The sequence below is a fragment of the Canis lupus genome, chromosome 14 (genome assembly GCF_011100685.1).
Source record: "Canis lupus familiaris isolate Mischka breed German Shepherd chromosome 14, alternate assembly UU_Cfam_GSD_1.0, whole genome shotgun sequence".
NCBI classification, from domain to species: domain Eukaryota; kingdom Metazoa; phylum Chordata; class Mammalia; order Carnivora; family Canidae; genus Canis; species Canis lupus.
This window is the reverse complement of record NC_049235.1, coordinates 5,963,628-5,984,246: the sequence shown is the minus strand read 5'-3', so window position 1 is coordinate 5,984,246 and position 20,619 is coordinate 5,963,628. Positions and strand designations below refer to the sequence as shown.

Genomic DNA, 20,619 nt, shown 5'->3' with positions numbered 1-20,619 from the left:
AAAAAAGTATTATCACACCCTCCACTCAGGTACCAATATCCCTCAAAATTCGTGTACTCTTACAGCTAAATATAACACTAAAAGGTCTTGAAGTATAAAATAAAGGAAGCATAAAAAATTAACTAGAGAAAGAATAGTGACTCCATATAAGATGCTGGGGGATGGACTACATGAAAAAAAATCCTTTACACTTTACTTCTAACTTGGTGAGTTTAATATAAAAAAGGGATTTTTTTTTTTTTTTAATCAGAAGAGTATCTTTTAATTTCTGGGTGGGAATTCCTAAACCCATGTTAACAGGACAGAATCACACAGAAAAAAAAACTGATAAAAACCACTTATTTAGATTTAGGGGCAGCCCGGGTGGCTCAGCGGTTTAGCGTCGCCTTCAGCCCAGGGCCTGATCCTACAGACCCAGGATCGAGTCCCAGTCGGGCTCCCTGCATGGAGCCTGCTTCTCCCTCTGCCTGTGTCTCTGCCTCTCTCTCTCTCTCTCATAAATAAATAAATAAATAAATAAATAAATAAATAAATAAATAAATAAATAAACAAACAAACAAACGTTATAAAAAATCACTTATTTAACTAAATAGAATGTAAACATTCTCTGTCTTGAAAGAATCATAAGCAAAATTGAAAATCAAAGAAGCTAAGAAAAATATTTGCCCTAATATCACTAACACACACACACACACACACACGTCCCTCAAAGTGTAAGAAAATTGTAAGAACAGTCACACTTTGATAGAGGAGATGATAAAGGACATGAACAGAAATTTACAAGAAGACACAATGGATTAATAAACACAGGAAAAAGTTAACTTTTCCTGGAAGCCAACTACAGAATGCCATGTACCTAGCACAGAGTAAGCAGCCAACAAACAGCTGCCTAGGGGCCCTAGGGTGGCTCAGGCCTCTTGACCTCGGCTCAGAGCTCACATCTCCGGGTTGTGAGTTCGAGCCCCACACTGGGCTCCATGCGCTGGATGTAGCACTACTTTAAAAAGAAAAAAAAAAAAAAAAGCTGTCAAATAAATGAGCCAAAAATAGTGTAACATTTTTCTCTCAAAGATAATACTCAGGATGGATGAAGGGCATTTCATTCATTGCTAGAATGTGGGTAACTCGCTACAAAGCCTTCTAGGAAACAATTTGGCAAGGGTTCTCAAGAACCTTTAAAAAGTTTAATTCTGGGGTGGTTGCCTGGCTCAGTCAGTAGCGCATGTATGTGACTCTCAGTCTCAGGATTGTGAGTTCAAGTCCCATGTTGGACATGAAAGCCTACTTAAAATGAGATAAATAAATAAATAAGTTTTAATTCCCTCAACTTAATAAACTCACTGCAAGAAATCTCTAAGGAAATATTTTAATATATTATTTAATATTAATACATTCTTATTTTGTAGTAATATATTATCAATGTTTTAATATTAATATCATTAATTATTTAAATATATTTTAATGAAAAATGGCCAAGACTCATGTATTTAAAAAGATAATCATTATAACGTAAAATTGGCTTTTATAAAAAATGGAAGCCCAAGGCCCCTGAGTGGCTTAGTTGGTTAGGCATCTGACTCGACTTCAGCTCAAGTCATGATCTCAGGGTCTTAAGATGGAGCCCCACATCGGGCTCCCTGCTCAGCAGGGAATTGGGCTTGTCTCTTTCCTTCTGCTCCTCCCCCTGCTTGCTCACTGTCTCTCTAAAGGAAAAAAAAAAGGAAGCTAACTAAACACTCTCAAATTTTGCACTGTTAAAATGTTCTTAAAGCATTTTTAAACACTTGGAGAAAATTTACGAAATGGGATATAAAAGTTCCTATACAGAATGATGCCAATTCTGTAAGCTGTGTGTGTGCAGGAAAGTCTTGAAGGGAAATACACACGTTAACAGAGCTTTGGGTGAGGAAACCAGAGATAATTTATATTTCTTCTTTATTCTATTTTGTATTTTAAAGAAGTTTTACTACACGAGTTAGAAAAAAAAAACCCAAATACCATATAAACTTTGGATGAGTGATCCGCTGCTTTCAAAACCGGTCTCATCCGAATCAAGACCACCAGTAAGAGAATGGCTTTAGGCTGGACGTCTGGGTCCAAATCCATACAAGCCAGCTTGCCACTTTCCCAGGGTCCCAGGGTCCTACACACCGCGTGTCTGAGGGCAGTCTGCCACGTGCGAACACTGCCTTCTCTTCCCTCAGACCTGCGGCTCCTCTCGTATCTCACCTTATGGTGAATGATGCCACTTCCTCGCCTCACCTCATCACCTCTCTCCCCTTTCCCACCTCGCTAACCCCCACCCCGAATCTGCTGTCCTGGGCATCCTCATGGTCTCCCTGCTGAGGGCTCCGGCCGGAGCAGCTCTCTTGCAGTCAGGCCTCCCTGCCTTGCCTGCCGGGCCCTGCCTCCCTCCCCTCCACTCATTCTCTTCCAGGCAGCCTGGGCCACCTTTCCACTTTTCCCCCTTCACCCTCCTGGACAGAGACCTTCAGGCAGATGTGGTGTGGCTCCGGCTTCACCTCCTCTCACTGCTCCTCTCTCACACCCTCCACCGGACCTCACAGCCTCTGGCCCAGTGCCTCGCCACTACGCTTGCCTCCCTTCTCTGGCTAACTCTCGGCTAACTCCTTGAAGGTTTATCCTGCAAGAGTCCAATCAGACATCACCTTCGTCACGAAGTGTCACCAGGTCCCATAGTGTGCTGATTTTATGCAACCACAGCACTAACTGTATACGGTGATCCCCGGTTTTGTACCTTTGCCTCCTCTCCCAGAAGGTGAGCACCTAGCAAAGGAGGCCCTCAGTGTTTGTGGAATGAGTGAAGAAATGCTTTCCCCCCATCTCAGACATAGTTACCTATTCTCATCTTGGGAAAGATCCCAAGATTTCACCACTTCCCTCCACTTGCCTCTCCTCTACTTGATCATCGTGGCAATTGAGGAGGTCTCTCTTATCTATTCATCAGCCAACACGTTTATTTATTATAGGCCTTATGTTCTTACAATATCGCTTTGGTTTTATTGGAGTCCATTTGCTCCTACCCCAGCCTATCAAAGAAGTGTCACCAACGTCCCCACACGGGACAGTCATTTAAGGAACTGCAATTTTGTGAAAGCAAGGCAGTGTGTGAGCTACCAGGGATAGAAAGATAAATCAGGCTCTTATTACTCACACAGACCATTAGCAAGGAACCCCTTAGCTTTTTTCGGACTGAAACTCCCAGTCACTTCATCCTTTGCTAGAAGGATGTGTAACTTCTGTTGCTTGTGTGTCTGCTCTTCACAGTTACCCAAAATCTCTTTTCAAACGTGACTGAAATTGGACACAATAACGAGTGTGACTAATGCAAGTCTTGTTTTCTTACCCTTTTATGTCATACTTCTGTTAATACACCCAAGATTCATGTCTATTTTTTTCCACAACAGCCTTACAGTACGAGCTTGAATTTACTTGATGGGCAGTAAGGCTACAGTTCTTCTAAATGTTTTTTTTCTGTACTCAACTAAACCACCTTCCATCTATCTCCACCAGATTTCTTGTGCTCAAGGAGAATAATTTTCCAGTTTGTTACAATAGTTTTTAATTATATTTCTGGAGTTCAGATGATTTGTAGTCTCGTCTAATTTGGTAACATACACAATGGAAAAGGCAAAAGAAAGAAAAGAGATTTCATTTTGTATGAGAAAAACTCACCCCGACTGTTAACTGTGAGTCTTAAAGTCTATACCAGAATTCACAACACACACTACAAATTTCATGGATAATATCCATTTGGAAGTTTTGAGAATATTATGCATTCTTTTTATTTAACATTAGTTACGTACTTTCTTCATCTTTCCTTTTTTTCAATCTTTGCCCCCTCCTACCCCCGACCTAGCAAACAGAGAATAACTTCTTTCTGACTTGGATGGCTCCTCTTTTAAGTCAGAGTATCTACTGGGAAGCTCAAGAAATCACGGCAGAAACATAAGGTCTGACTCTGGGCTGGTGTCCTTAACCTGGGGGCCACAGATGAGCCTCACTGAGCTCAAATACCTCGAAAACACAGGCAAATGCTTGTGTATGAATGTAGCAAAAGATTCGTGGCTTCCATCATAATTTCAAAGGGGTCCAACACCTCCAAAAGGCTAAGAACCCCAGCTCTAAGGCACTCAGACATAATAAAGCAGTAAACTGAAGAAGCAGCACCAGAATGATTCAACTTTCTACTCTGCCATTGAGAAAGAGAAATTCTACAGTAATTATACATTAAGCATCTTTTGCATCAACGAAGAACAGGACTTAAGGTTGTGATTTAGGAAATCCAGCATATACAAAATAATACAGAAGCAATAATCGAACACTTCAAGTATCAGTCACTCCAAATATCTGAGTTTCCACTTTTCACAAAGTTTGATATACTTTCTTTGTCCTCTTTTGATACCTCTAACTTATTTGATAACATTGGTTTAAAACCAAACCACCAGGAATCAGAAGTTTCTCTGCACACGTTACTAACCAAAAACATGTATTTTTTCACCAGCTCTTACTAACTGTATTATTTTTGCTAGAAGATCCTGTTCTCTTCCATACTTCATCACCAAAAAAAAAAAAACACTTAACACAAATATCTCAAAATCAAAACCGCCTTCATGACAACATGCTGCAAAAATCAATTTATCTTAAGTCACAACTTCTACTGTCATCTACAGATTATGCCATCTTTTATAATCATCACCACATCCCGAGCATTTCCTACAGGTAAATGTGAAACGTAGCATAAATGGGTCAGGAAAAGATGCTGCCAAAAGCTTTATCCTTTGATGAAATGCCACTCAGAAATTTAGAAGAACCCGTGAAAACCAGAAACTGCTGTCATCCATACTCACCACTGAGCAGGACACAAAGGACCCCGAAGCGCAGGCTGGACTTGTCATGGGATTGAATTCCATTAGGAGAACAGGCAAGCAGAGACAGCAAGTGGCAACACTACCTTGCTCCAGCTCATCTTATTTGCAGACACACAGATTTTGGAATCTTCCAGGACTAACAATGAAAACCACACTAGGGTTGTTTTCCCAATTCCTATGAAATGAGTCAGTAGGTCAAACAACTTATCCACTTGGGAGAGAGAACAATTTCCTTCAACGGCACTCACTGTTTCCAGTGACTGTAATTCCCTCCCTATGCCCCCTGGATAAGCTACTGGCGAGCCAGCCGCGGGAGACACATCACAGGTACCGCCAAGAGGGGTGGCCTTCTTCATGGGATACTTTCTCCTTGTGAATATTTATAAGGAAAAAAAAATCCAGTTAAGAGGAAGATGTGGAGGAAGTCTCTTCATTTTAAAAAAGTCGGCAGAACTTTTCTCTGCTGAGACCGTGTAGTCAGTCACTTCTATCTCCTAAGACGGCAGAGTGATAACTTTAAATATAGAAAAGCAGTAACTGTACCTTGAAAAGCCCCCCACAAACTGCTTCCTTCTGTAAAACTTCCTTTCCTCCTCAAAAGGACTGGTATACTCAAAAAAAAAAAAAAAAAAATCCCAATGATTATTCAATCAATCCACATTCTGAAAAACCCTTCACAGGCTTCTGTGAGTCCTGCAATTCTGTCCATTAAACCATATAAAGCAGAAGTATTTACGATCTTGCCAGCAGTCTTTTGAATCCACAATCCAAGACCTTGAACCCTGGCTTAGCAATAATCACTGGAATCCATCACCTACTCACCGGATAGAACATTTCTTGTAGTTAGTGACCTTCTGCACTGGAAATCACCAGCTACCAGCAATGAAGCCATGGTTCTGAGAACTCACACATTCAGCCAGATACATGGACGTGTATCTGTAAATACAGGTACAGAGATCTGTGACAGTTCTTCATTTAGGAGACTGGAAGTACTTTTGCTTTCTGTATCGAGAGTACTTTCTTTCTTTTTAAAGAGGAGGTTTCGTTTTGATCTTGAGAAATTCTGATAAAACCACCAACTGAACCTGCCATTAGAAGCGAGGGATTTCACAACGTTCATTCCAAAAAAACTGTGGCTATTCATTTCTGGAAGTGATTCACTGCGAAAGAATCATTGTTGGCGGTGGAGGGAGCGTTCATTTTTAGAAGGCAGCCTGCCCTCCAAGCAGCCAGCAGAGCCCTCAGACACAGCAGCCACGTGCCTTGCTGACCCCATCCCCGCTCCCTGAATCACTGTCCCTCAAGATGACGAGCAATGACCAATTTCCTCTAACTCCCTCACTATACAAAACCCCCTTTGGTCTATGTGCCCTGGATTAATCCTCTGCTCTGGTGGAAATGTGCAAATAAATCTGGGAGGGCTGCAGCCGTATTCTCCACCTGTCAACGTTCGGTCGCTGGCGGGTAACCAGCATATGGATACTCACTTCCTGTGAGTCTTTCTTAAAAGAGCTTATGATATTTCCTTTGGAAGGAAAAAAAAAAGTGGGGAGGCAAGCAACGCAGGGATGAGAAGTAACTCCAACAAGCAAAACTAAAAGCATACAACGCGATCACTGTTTACCAGCCACGCCTAATTTTAATTTGGTTTCTCAACCCCTGTGTAATTAAGACAGCCAAGAGAACAGCATCGGGAGAAAGACGAGGGGAAAAAAAAGACATTTCACAAATGCTTAGACCTTCAGTGCGCGTGACCAGAAAAGTAATTTTAAGATTCAAGTGAACCAATCCGAAGCGGGTTAGAGTGTTAACCCTTTAAGAGTTCTTTTCACTTGTCCCCAAATTTCAAATATGGAAATCATCTCTCCACTGGGGCGCTGAGACACTACACACACAGTCTCTGAGTGCCATCCCCAGGGTTTGTAAGAAAGGTTTTTTCAGATTTGTTTGGGATGAGGAAGAAACATAGTTATTTATAGGACTCTCCGTCACATTAACAGGTTGGCCCTGTGGCTTTCACACCAGAGCACCCTTTGAAAGCTGGCCACAAAGGGCTAAAATATATGACTTCTTCTATTTCTCTTGGTGCTCGCCAAACCTGATCATTTATGCCAGAGTGGAGTAGAATTTCTTAACAACTGGGCAAATTTAGAAAGATTGCTTTTATCCCACCTTTGGGAATATCAGTGGTGACAGAGCTCATTTTCTGAGGAGACTAGTAGACATTTTGAAGGAGGAGCTTTAAAAAATCCTGTCCTTTATTTTTAGGCTGTTCATGTGCTCCTGTCTTGGGTGTAAATGGCAGGAGGGAGAGCTCCTCAAGGTAGGAGGAGAAAAATATAAGCTTCCACTCAGTGTGAACAGGACTAAAGACCAATGAATCAAATGCAGGCACTCCCCTGTGACACAGCGCTTTGGCCCTTAATTTCTAACACTGTAGCACTGTGCCATTTTTACTGCGACTCCTTTATTTCTCTTCAAATACTCAAAATAAGCTAAGGAATATATGTGAAAATTTTTAATAAAGCCATCTGTATTTTATACTATGGAAGGAAGATTTCACCAAGGTGATAGGTTTTTATAATCTTTGCCAAATGGGTATTTTGAAAACAACAGTAGGGGAACCACTTGCATGATATGAAAACAGCACTGATAATTGGTGCTAAGAATTTTAATTCACACCAGAGGCGCCTGGATGGCGCAGTTGGCTAAGTGTCTGCCTTTGACTCAGGTCATGATCCCTGGGTCCTGGGATCGAGTCTCACATCGGGCTCCCTGCTCAGTGGGGAGTCTGCTTCTCCCTCTCCCTCTGCCCCTCCCTGCTGCTCCCCGTTTGTGCACTCACTCTGTCAAATAAATAAATAAATAAATAAAATAAAAAAGAATTTAATTCACATCAGCAATACTACCCAACAGTCACCCTTCTGTCCTCACTCTCAAGACCCTATGAACTTCCTCCTCCATGGCAAGAACAACATTCTGTAAAATGTCAAAAGAACAGGAAACTATTACAGGTAAGAGCAATTTGAAATACCTACAATTTCAAAAAAATCCTATTGCTACTGAGCTTGGTGAAAGGAAAAGCAATGACAACTCCTCAAATATCAGAATAGACTATCCAATTTCCTCACTTACTAAAAAGTCAGCCTCCCCCTCCTACTGGGTCATGTTCACACACATGTCTGCGGGTCTCAAAGCTTCTCTGCACTATGTTCCCATTTCAGACCTTGCTTTACAAGAAAGTTCCTCTTAAGGCCTGGGTGGCCAATGCAGCAGTTTTAAGAAGAGAAAGGAAAAGTAGAGCAATGCAGAATAAAGATCATGCTTGGGGTGGGGTGGGCGGAGGACAACACATAGAACAGGAACCCAACAGGTGCGGCCACTGCCAAGAAGCTGCTGCCCAGTAGGACTCCTCTGCCCTGTGGGGGCTGATGAGGGTTACTTCTCGGGTTGTCCATTTGAGCGTGACTGAACTACAGAGACTGTCCAGGTCTTGTTGCACTCAGCTATGCTGTGGACATCACTCAGGGGTAAGTTCACCGATTCCATGTTCACTCTCTACACCTCTGGGCCTGCTGTCCCCCAACCTTGTCCCATTCTCCCCAAACAAAATAAAATCCTGCAACAAATGTTCTTTACGTCCAACCTGACTCAAAGTTTTCTTTTACGGTATGAAAAGGAGTGCCCTCTTAGAGGCACTTTTCTAGAAAGGGGGGGCACGTGGCCTCACAAGAGGAAGGGCACCAGACTGTGGGAAGTCGGAGGGGCCTGCAGAGTTTTGGCTGTTCCTTTGGCTATGCTTTGCTCTGGTTCAGAGGCCCCAACCCCTTTAAGCCAGTTTAATCATCAGTGGTAAGAGCAAAATGACACACAGGGCTGGCTCAGACACCTCCAGGAGCTGTGCACATACCGACTCACTGAATTCTTACCTCGCTCCCAAATTCCATTATTATCCCCAGCCTATAGACAAGGAAACTGAATCCCAGGGAGTTTAAGGACTTGACCAGGGTCACACAATCAGTAGATGGTGAGGCGAAGATTCAAAACCAGGGAGCCTGGGCTTGGCCACTCTGCTCTGGAGCCTTCCATCGGCATGTCTGCCCAGTCACACCAGGCTGGGGCGCATGTGACATAAAACAGGAAACTACCTTTGAACTATACTTCAAGGCAGATTTTTTACTCATGCCACATGCAAATATTTTCTCTGCAGAATTTAAAGGAAACTAATGACAACTAAGTGCTGGTAACTCTAACACCTTCCTTTGTTCTTTGAGAATAGCTTCATTTAATTTGCAAACTACTGGGATCCCTGGGTGGCGCAGCGGTTTGGCGCCTGCCTTTGGCCCAGGGACCAGGATCCTGGAGACCAGGGATCGAGTCCCATGTCTGGCTCCCATGTCTGGCTCCCATGTCTGGCTCCCGGTGCATGGAGCCTGCTTCTCCCTCTGCCTGTGTCTCTGCCTCTCTCTCTTTATCTCTCTCTGTGACTATCATAAATTTTAAAAAAAATTGCAAACTACTCTTCTTTGCAAAATCTGTGAGACTGAGTTTTAGAGATAGAAAGTATTTAGAAACTATGTTTTCAATCAGTGTGGTTAAGGGAGGCTCATGGTTACAGGGTTACAGTTTGAATCTCCATCTAGTAACTCCTGGAGTGGTTGCTGCGTCACAGTCCATGGGGGTTGGGGGTGCACGTGGAATTCTGAGACACTTCTCTGGTATTTTTATCTGACTGACTGGAATCCATTCATTCATGTGACACATGTGTGTGTAATACTGGTTCTTAGAACAAGCATCAGTTACAAACTTTCTTCAGAAAAAAGATAAGATGAGAAAAAATATCTTTTCTTTCCATTATTATTATTTAAAGATTTTATTAATTTATTTGAGAGAGAGAAAGCACATAAGCAGGGGAGAGAGTAGTTTCCTTGTTAAGCAGAAAGCCCGATGTGGGGCTCAAATCCCAGAATCATGACCTGAGCCAAAGGTAGACACTTAACCGACTGAGCCACCCAGGTGACCCTATTATTTAAGTCAGAGAAAAACAAAGCCTCTATTAAAGGTCTGCCTATGAGGAACACAACTGAAGTTCTACCTATTTTTTTTCCCTTTAAACTTGCTCATATGCAGACTCTTTGATGTCAAAGAAATTGTATTTCCCACAATGTCATTAAATGTGGCCACAAGAGTAAGAAAATTTGGGGGACCCCTCTGCTTAATGGTGAATGATGATTTAAGTCATTTACTCTTCAAGGAAACAGAAATTTCCTACTCAGGGTCTTCAAAGCTTTTCATGCTCTGTATTCTATAGTCTAGCCCTATTATATTCACTTAGAACCTTCTGAATGGTTCCATATTATGTTGGGTCACACCAAAGATATATGAAAACGCCCAGTCCTAAAACAAAGACATTGGATGACAAGAAAAGTTAAGAAGAGAAAGAAGTAAGACCACATTCTTGTATTACTTCCACTTAAGAGAGCAAAGATTCTGGGAAACCTATGTACGTTAAATTTATAAGCCGGCACTTTTTTTCCCCCAAAGATTTACTTGGCATAAAAAGTTACTTCCTGTACTATAATCATAAAGTCAAATGTTATTTGCTCCTATCATAACCATTCACATACTTCCTGTCATAAAAACTTGAACTTTGCTGGAATATTAAGTGAAACATGCCCCAAAACTACAGCTAGGAAGTGACCACATGGATACATATTGTAAATTCATATTCCAATCTAAGCAAGAGACGAGTCATCCTTTCTTGGAAAACCAATATTTTATCGTTTTGGGTGACTAATGCATCATTTACGGCCCACAGAATCTTTAAGTGTAAAAAGGGCTTTCCTTATTTACTGAATTTAATTAATAGTTTTGTGGCAGCTTTAAGATGTCTTTTGGAAGTACTGTGTGTGTACTGGGCTTCAAGGAACTTGCAGAGTTCATGGCCTGGAGCTAAAATCATGAAGATTCAAAACCTTATATAGGGTTAGATGTACACATTTTAAAAGCATGTGCCCATTTTTCTTTGATGCCTTCATACTTCTAAAAGAAAACAAGCTTTTAAATTACTAGGCTTCTGCGTGTCTGGAGGGAAAAGTGGAGCTAGTTGTACACACACGAAAAAAGTGTGTGGAAAGTATGCACGAACAGATTTGTTTACAAAACAGGGCCCAGCAAAGTCTGTCTCTCAGGGCCACAGCAGGATCCATCCAACGAAACAAACACATAAATGCAGAAGAATCTATGCAGGCAGCTCTTATTTCTGAGGAAGGTACAAGGGTTAGTGATTTACCATGTAACAACGTGGTCCAGTCTTGAACTGGGAATACAAAGTCACAAAGTCCAGTTGCATATACTTACATGTAGTACATTGTTTCAGTGCTCCTTCTTTGGGGTTTCAGTCTCACATTTGTTTTTTTCAGCCTTGTCACGTTCTCCTACTTTGAATCCCTACATATATCCATCTGGAGAGGGTGGTCCCTCCTTTAGACACAGTCAGGAAACAACAAAACAAACTCTTATTTTAATTCATTGTATAGCCATCCAGGGAGATTTGCAAGTTCAGCCTTTGACTCCCTTCTACGTGAAGCCAAGTATGAGCAGCATTCATTTTCAGCGACCACTGGCTTTGTCTTCCCATCCCTTTTCCACTGCCAATAAACATGGAAGACCTCTGTCACTTTGTTCCTGGACACGCATGATGGCCTTTTAATTGGTTCCCTTGCCAGTGAGCAACTACCTATGTGATGGGAAAACACAGTAAAGGGTGAGAAGATGGGGTTCTAGGTTCAAGTCTGCCAGATACAAACCAGGGATCACCTGGTTGATGATCTCGAGATCATCGAGAAAACTTCAATTTTAGGACACCTGGGGGGCTCAGCGGTTGAATGTCTACTTTTGGCTCAGGACATGATCCAGGGGTCCGGGATATGGGATTGAGTTCCACATCGGGCTCCTTGCAGGTAACCTGCTTCTCCCTCAGCCTATGTCTCTGCCTCTCTCTGTATCTCTCATGAACAAATAAAATCTTAAAAAACAAACAAACTGCGATTTCTTTAGACCTTACTCAGTGTACCCAACTACAGCATGAAGAAAATGACCATCAAATCATAGGGTTTAATCCATCAGGCACACAGTCACCAAATATAATCTGAAATTTAGTTTCACCGCATACCTTAAGAATCTTTAGTGACTGCTAAAATTTAAGTTCTTCTGCCTTAATTATATGTGCAAGTCTTCTGTAAACTGGAAGGCACTACACAAATGCAATAGGAACTCTAACAGGGATCATTTCTTGAGTTAGCACGCACTAAGTATTATCCAGGACTTTTATATACTTTTATACACTTGGGCTCTAAGTCCCCTGGACATTCTGAAAGGTTAGTTTTATTACTCTACATTATATATCAAGAACCTGAGGTTGTATGAATAACTTACCCAAGGTTGCATAACCTCGTTACGTGCCAGGAAAGTGCACACAAACCTCCATGTGGTTGATTATCAAGCCTACTAAGCCATACTGACTGCTTTATTATTATTATTATTTAACATTTATTTGAGAGAGAGAGCATGCACACGCAAGTGTGGGGTAGAGAGGGGGTAGGGAGAAAGAGGCTCTCAAGCAGACTCCCCAACAGCTGAGCAAGGAGGCTGACTTGGGTCTGCATCCCATGATGCTGAGATCATGACCTGAGCCCAAACCAAGAGTCAGATGCTTAAGCAACTGCGCCACCCAGGCGCCCCGAGTGCTTTAACTGTAACATAATATGGGGGGGGGTTTCCCTAATTACTTGAGTCATCATTCTCTGAGCCCTGTAGTGACCAGCCTGCATCAGGAAGCACAGGTCATCATAATATAAAAACACTGACAAAGTGATCACTTAATGCTCTGTCCTCAACACCAGCATCTATTCCTGCTCACTTTTTAGGTTGCTAAGTATCACAGAATACAAAGACAAATGCAATGTAGTTCACCTGTGACAGTTAACTTGAACAGTTAATATCGGAGAAAGTCAAAGGCAACGGAGATGATTTCATGAGAGGCAGACTCCTCAAGAGAATGGTTTGTATATCCAAAGATTACAAAACGCCCTTGAGAAAAAGTGAATGCTCACACCAAAATCGTTCTCTTCATGATTCTCCCGCAGAACTTACCATTCAATCTCTGTTCTAAGAAATAACATACTGTTGCATCATATCCCAAATTTCTATTCTATAATGTAAACCAAACTTAGATTTGACTTTTTAAACTTTTCAAGACTTAGTCCTAATAAAGTCTCTTAAAAATGTTTTACTGTTTGTCTTAAATGTTTGATTCAATTTCAAGTGGATTCTCTTAGTTTTCTGGTGCCAGTTATTCTCAGATAATAAGGACATTCTGAAATGGTAGTAATAGAAAAAGAAAGGATGAAAGGATTATTGATAGGTAAATGGTGGTCAACAAAAAAGGGGAATAGTTCTCTGGTCCATAAATGAAAAGTAATGTCTTAGTTATCCTCCCACTTGGAGATTCTCAGGCTCACCTAGTCCAAAGTACTCATGATGAAGCCAAGCTTATCAGTACCACCACTGTATCTACTGGGGCACAAATATGGCATCATATGACACCCTATGGAGAAAGTCTGACCATCTAGCAAAACCAGAGTGCAGTCCAGTAAATAGTGTAATAAAGCCCAACTTTACAAGATTCACTCCATCTACTCCAACTCTATCCAGTTTCATGATGATCTTTACTTTTTTTCCCCAGAAGACAAGAGTTTATAATCTGGAAGAATTTGGTCTTATAAAAATTCATTTTTAAAAGGCCTCACAAAAAATAAAATAAAATAAAATAAAATAAAATAAAATAAAATAAAATAAAATAAAATAAAATAAAATTCCTCACATATCAAGATCCTTCCCAACATAAACTGTGTTTATATCCTCGTATATTAAACTTAATGGTTTTGCACAATAAACAAGTGTTGTTGAGGGTGTACAAAAAAAGTAACCCACGTGCACTGTTGGTTTCCATGGTGCAGCCACCATGGAAAATATGGAGGTTCTTCAAAAAATTAAAAATAGAACCATCCTACATCCCAGTAATTGCACTACTGGGTATTTAGCCAAAAAATACAGAAACACTAATTCAAAGGGATACATGCACCTCTGTTTATTGCAGTATTATTTACAAGAGCCAAATTATGGAAGCAAAGTGTCCATCCATAGATGAATGGATAAAGAAGATGTGGCATATATACACATACACACATACACACACACGTACATATATATACATATATACACACACACACATACACACAATGGAATATTATTCAGTCATAAGAATGAAATCTTGCCATTTGCAACAACATGGATGGAGCTCGAGAGTACTATGCTAAGTGAAATAAGTCAGCCAGAGAAAGAAAGGAGGAGAAAAAATACAACTAAATGGTTTTGGCTCCTGCAAATAACCTTCAATCAAAAGTTCAGGAAAGGGCTATTTTGAGAATGATTTAATGGAATTTATATTATAAAACCTCAAATGCATATTGACTTAACCAAGAGGACTCTGGAAACAAAGTGTGATTATTGTGCTTTTTCTAGTGACTATAATGTCCACTTCCAAGAATCTAATAAAATAATGTCTCTCATGCCAAAAAGAAACCCAAGAAGGCATGCCCTCAGAAGACTGAGTCTTAGGTTGGTAAAGTCTGACTGTAAGGAATCAGAACAGTGTTAGTGACATTTTCACCTTGCAAAGTTGTTGTCTACTGTAGGGATCTCAGTTTGCTCATAAAGAAACAGCAGTTCTCTTTATAGCTCCTTCTGAAGGAGCTCCTTCCATCTGAAAAGCAAAGGGTGTTACTCTTCATTAAGAAAAATGAGTCTGTGATCTACACATCATAGTAGACATTCTCTTTCCTATTTGCAAAGGATATAGAAGCTCAATAATACACAGTGCAAAATCAGCATGTAAGCATGCAGAAGAGCCTTTTTAGATTTCAGCAATCTGAAACTGGGGAAGGGGGTGAGCAGAAGTGGGATGGGAAGGAAGAGGTGGCAATTCAATAGTCTTGAACTTCTGACTATGATTCCAAAAGACACTTAACATAGGACTGGTTTCCCAAAAAGGGTTTTCTAGCACTGACCCCAAAGGCAGCATAATGACGTTGTTGTAGTGTATATTAACGAAGGCCACTGATAATGATATTCTTTCTCTTAAGACAAACCAGAAGCTGACAATGCAAGCAGACAATGTAGAGCAATGTTGTGGTTCCATTTACAGTCCTCAGAAGCAGTGAAGCCTGTGCTTCAGCAGCTCAGGGTGGAATGCTTGTTTTGGAGAGCATCCAGCAGAGAGCATTTGGTTTCCTCCATTTAACCAGGTCACCCAGGCATGGAATGCACAGCTCTGCCAGACAGAGAGCATTTTGGATGCCTGAGAAACAACAGCTTGTCCAGGCTACTGATGCGAAGAGAGGCCACGGTTTCCTTTTTCTCTGCTTTGAATGGCGGCCTTGACGTCACAACAAACTAGGAACCACTGGAGAGACAGATAACACCGCACAAGCCAAGAGCGCCCTGCTCTGTTGCTCGGCTGCTCTAATCTCATTCTTATATCTTCTCTGGCCACAGAGAGTCAGCCTGAGCAGAGGTAAAGGATGGAACTTAAAAATAAGGGCGGTCTCTGGGCTGATGAAACAGATCTTGGCTACGCTAATCACCACCTTCAAGAAAATTCAACGTGTTTTCAACAGGGTAGACTTCCTGGCGAATGTCTGCAGTGATTCTGCTGATGGTTTAGACATCTGCGCTTTTCCCTGAAGAGCTAAACTTCCTGGGTATCAAAACAGAGCTCTTCTAAGAGGTGCGTGAAGTCCTGGGAAATGCAAGGAGCTTATGAGAGCAGGCCAACAGTCTTTGGACGAGACTTGTCTTGTTTTCCCGGATAAAAGCACCCTTTTTAAGGGATTTTATAATTTACGTTCGAGCAATTAAACATGCACAGAAGTACCCAACTGCAGGTGTCTGGACAAATGGTGAACACTGTTCAGATGCTGGCAGGTTCAACTCACTGTTATTTAAAATGAGTTGTCTGTGTTAGTCTTCAGAGCAGTCTGAAAAGCATGATCTTTCATGTTTCAACCTTACCTCAAAATTATAAATTATATTTAGCTATGTGAGTGTCAGATCATTATTTCCATTATAAAAGCAATGCTAACTACAGCCATACGAGGCAATGTGCAGACAGGATCTGAAAGCATCACCCCACCACTTTCATGAACAGAGAACAGTTCTCTGCTGCTGCAGGTATGCCCTAGGTTTGGTCCTCCCCGTTGGGAGCCAAACCTAAGCCCTAGCCCAAATCCACAGTGCTCAGGGTCCTTCGGGACAGGTGAAGCTGGAAGTCCAAGGACTAGGGGTTGGTTCTGAGGGTCTGTGTGTGTGTGCGATGCTCTCATAACTTCTATGCTTTCTGGAAAAGAAGTTCAGTGGGAGGAACAACATGTCCGTTTCTTTTCTTAATTAAATGAGCACTCCTAGTGTGGTCACTGGGTCTATCTTGTTTCAAGAGAATCATCTGCTGTGAAGACTGACTGACTTACCTTTGAAGACAAAAGAAGGTAAAATTCTGATCTAAAGCTCTCATTTGAGACCCCTGCAACAATACCGCCCTTCTGCCTCCGGCTGTCCCAAACAACCCTCACCCTCTATAGGTGTCTCAGGCCTGTTCCGGAAGCTGGTCTTTGGACTCAAGTGATCTTACCTGGGTAGATAACAAACTCTGTGTCTCTTTCCCACTGTTAAAAAAAAAAACCTCCCAGTACGTTCAGTGATTAGATAATGGAGAAGATGCAGCAAATACTACTTTTCACCTACATTTTTTTTTCAAATGCTGGTTATACTCAAGAGGTGAAAACTTATTCTAGCCCTACCTGTGTTTTTACGTTATAGGAGCTCTTAATGGTTTAGGAACTATGATTAAATCTCCTCTGAACTGATTTATTAAATTTAAGTTTTCAAGAAGACAATGAAAGGATTTCTCAAACTTAAGGAAGACAATTTATTTTTGTCTAACATAAACGACGAGAAAACGAGAGGGGAAAAATAATTTTTTTGCCATCCGTATCTTGATTAGAATTTTCTGATGTTCAAATTCCTGGTTATAAACCACAGTAAACAATCAGTCATTCATTAAGGAGCAACTATTGAAAAGGCGATATTTAAAAGAGGAAAAAATAAAACATGATGTGATTAAAACCCTACGCACGTCTTCACTTCAAGGCAAACGCTGTGCCCATCTGGGTATTTAGGGGGTGCCAAATATCATTGGGATCTAGATTTAATTCATGTCATAAAGAAAGCACCGTATTTAATTTGCTCATAAAAAACCTAGAACCTCATGGAAATGATGACGGTGATAAGGACAGTGAAGTGAACTTATTACTAAAATGAGGTATTCATTTTTAAATTATTTAAATGCAGTATCAGTCACAAACGTGAATAAACTTTCAACAATCTAGTGTTCCACTCCTAATGAGAAAGAGTAATTTTGAAGACAATTTTCAGCTTAAATAAGTTTCTGCTCTAATTTGCTCCTCTGTTAGGAAATCTTTAAAAATTAGTGGGTTTAAAAACCCTGGCTGTGTTTAGTCGGGAGGCCAAAGAACAAGAGACAACATTTGTTCCCAGGGAACTCAAAGACAGATCCTGAGAATTTATAGACACTAGACACATTACCAGAGCTGAAGGCACTGACTTTGTTTGCGTTAGCGGATGCTGAGGTCTGAGGATAACCTGAGTCCATAGTCGTCTTTTTGAGTGACAGGAAGCTAGACACGCGTCGGGCCAAGCAGCCCCCACCATAGGTGCAGAGGTACCAGCATTTAGATGTGAAGCCTGCATCTGCCTACCTCTGCCTCCCAGGATGGTCACCCTCTCGTCTGGCGGCTTCCTTAGGTCCCCCCTCTCTTGCTCACTGAGTCTCACATGAATTGCTGACCTGATCCCTACTTTCAGTCCAAGGGTACTGACGGGATTTTTCTACGCATTTTCCTTAGGGACAACAGCGAGAAATGACCTCTCCCTTTTCCAATTCCCTTTTCAAAATGGTAGAGAGTATGTCTATCTTAGCTCTAACTATATTTGTAAAAAATAAAATTTAAAAAGATTTTTCTCCTCCAGTCTATCACAACTCAACCAACGGTCATCATCCGATCCCGTAATGCACATGAGAAATTAGTTTTCACAGACTGTCACTTGTGCTAGTTAGAAAAAAACTTTGTAGGGTACGTATCTATGTACCTACGTCCTATATGTACCTATGTATCAATGTATCTACCTAGCGGTCTGTACTTTACCTATAGGAAAACAAATTCATGATACTAATCTCCAAAAGTGATTCTGTACTAGATACTTTATAAAACCAAGATCTTAATGCTTATAGATCTACCCTCTAAAAGGCAACAACAGAACAGCTCTTGTCATTATCCTTAGTTTCTGAACATGTACATGGAGAGTTACATGCCCTGGTGTTAACCCAGCTTCTTCCCTATACGTGTTCTTTTCCTTCACATCACGTCATAACCTACAGTTGCCTTTGTGTGCTTGCATGCTACCTGTTTCTTCCACTAGCCTGTATATTCCATGAAGACAGGATTAATGTCTGTGTTATCCTTGTGTCAACACTGTGGATGAATGGAGGGAGGGAAGGGAAAAGAGAGGGGGGAGGGAAGAAGACAGAAGTGGCAGGTAAAGCAAGGGAAGGGAAGACACGTTGCATCAGCAGCTATGCTGGTTGCAGTAAACAGAAGGACTTCCACGGTTTCATTAGATTTTCACTCAGAGAATTTTAAATTCTCTGTAACTAAAACTTCATCATGTCTCATAACTTCAAGTCATCCTTTAAACATTAAATTAAAATTATTACTTAGGACACAAGGCACGGGAAGGGAGGAGTAATCCGCTCCTAGGTCTTTTATGTTGTGTCTATACAACAGCCATTGAAGCAAGTAGTTCTGCTTCCTGGCCTCTTAAGTTACCTGTTTATAAATACAAAGCTGTTTTAGTGGGTAGTTTAAGAATTGGGATAAAGTTCCAGTATTTCTTTCCTTTTGATTCATTCAACATATCCTGGAAACACAAAGCCTCACTTTTAACTTTGGTTCTATTTATGTACAGGAAGAACTCATTCTTAAGAAGTCCTTCTCATTTTTACTGCTCACGTAACAATGGAGTTTCTGAAAGAGGACACCAGTCATTGAAGAAACCCTTTGCCAATAATAAGCAGGGTCACTGGGCTCAGGGCAACCTCAGGGTTGACGGCTACGAAGGCAGATGTGTCACTAACAAGAATTCTCGGGAGCCCTGATTGCCTGGCTGGAGGTGGGAGCCCCTGACATGTTCTTCCTCATACAACATATCCCACGACGAGCCCAGTTGTCAACACATAGGACAGATAAGGACCTGCCCGAGCTCACAGAGCCCCATGCCTCCCCATGGGCCTCACTGCTCAGTCTCTGCAGGTGACGCAGGCTGCAGGAAGTGGCAACAAAATCATGTGTGCTGCAGACAAGGCGTGAACGCTGACTTTTTCTACGGGAAAGAAAAGAAATAGACCACTATGGGTTGGAAGCATCTTGTCCAGGAACCATTACTGGCGGGAAATTCAACCTGCGGAGCTGAGAGCAGTGCCCAACCTGTCTGTTTTGCCACAACTGCCTAAGGCTCTCCTACTGAGGCAGAGACCAACGTCTAAACTTCCATCCTTGGTGGATGCCCTGGGGATTGTGAGAATTAACAGAAATAATGTGTGTCTTTTGCACCTCAATACTGTGGGGCTCCTGTGAGAATCTTCCTCTATGAAAAATACATCCAAACCCAGCTCTGACCCAAATGCAGTCAGACCACCCTTGGAAATTCAGCTTTTATCTTGCTGAAAACTTTCCTTCAGTGGCTTCTCAGTTTATCGAAACAGACTGATTATTTGCAGAGGGTCCAGAGTACATGTAAGCATTCTTCTGGTGACAAAAGTAATAAATTGCTCCCTGCACTTTCTCACTCAAGTAGTTCATAATTCAGATGCTCTTCCCTCCCTGTTCCTGGATGCCTTCACCTTTTCCTTGACTGATGTGGCTTTGGAAAATAAGGTGCATTCACAAACCCAGGAAGCTACCCTGCATGGCACCCTGTCACAGCAAGAAAGGCATAGAGGTCTCCCTCTTGACGGGTGGGCTAATTCACTTGGGTCCTGACCTGTATCAGCAGTGTCCTAGGAATGTAGCCTTCACCATCACACCCTCCTGATGGCAACCAGCTGTGGCTTGCTGACTCTGTGGGTAGACCATCGAGCATTCCAGCTTCATGTGCGAGAGTATTTCCTGGTCCAGCTGCAGCCTGTGGCAACAGCAGAGGTCTGAACTCCTTCAGCAAGCCTTAGTGGGAGATGGACTTGAAGCCAACAATCCAGAATCCATCCTGGTGCCAGCGTGGCTTTGTCAACAGCCCTCAAGAGCAAATCGTGTTTTCCCTGGCTAGGGCTTGGCTTCCTTGCTTTAAAAAGGATTCTTAGTATTTATTGCAGTAAAATCGAGCACTTTCAAATTTCTGCCAGATTCCCCTGGAGAAATTTGGTTTATTAATACCAAACAAATGTGATGCCTGCAAGGCAAGGGACGCAGATTCTAGTCCCTGGCCCACTACTGACTCGCTGGGTGGCTTCAGGCAAATCACTTAAATCAAGGAA

General features: G+C 41.7%; 1 long non-coding RNA gene across 1 annotated transcript in view; it reads right to left on the bottom strand.

Moving 5' to 3' along the window:
- LOC102155521 overlaps positions 1-20,619 on the bottom strand; it is a 69,303-nt gene that overhangs the window by 33,293 nt on the left and 15,391 nt on the right. The window contains exons 2-3 of the long non-coding RNA XR_005369296.1: positions 11,253-11,631; positions 4,872-5,828 (exon numbers count right to left, since the gene is read on the bottom strand). This is a non-coding gene — a long non-coding RNA (uncharacterized LOC102155521). The remainder of the gene's footprint in view (positions 1-4,871; positions 5,829-11,252; positions 11,632-20,619) is intronic.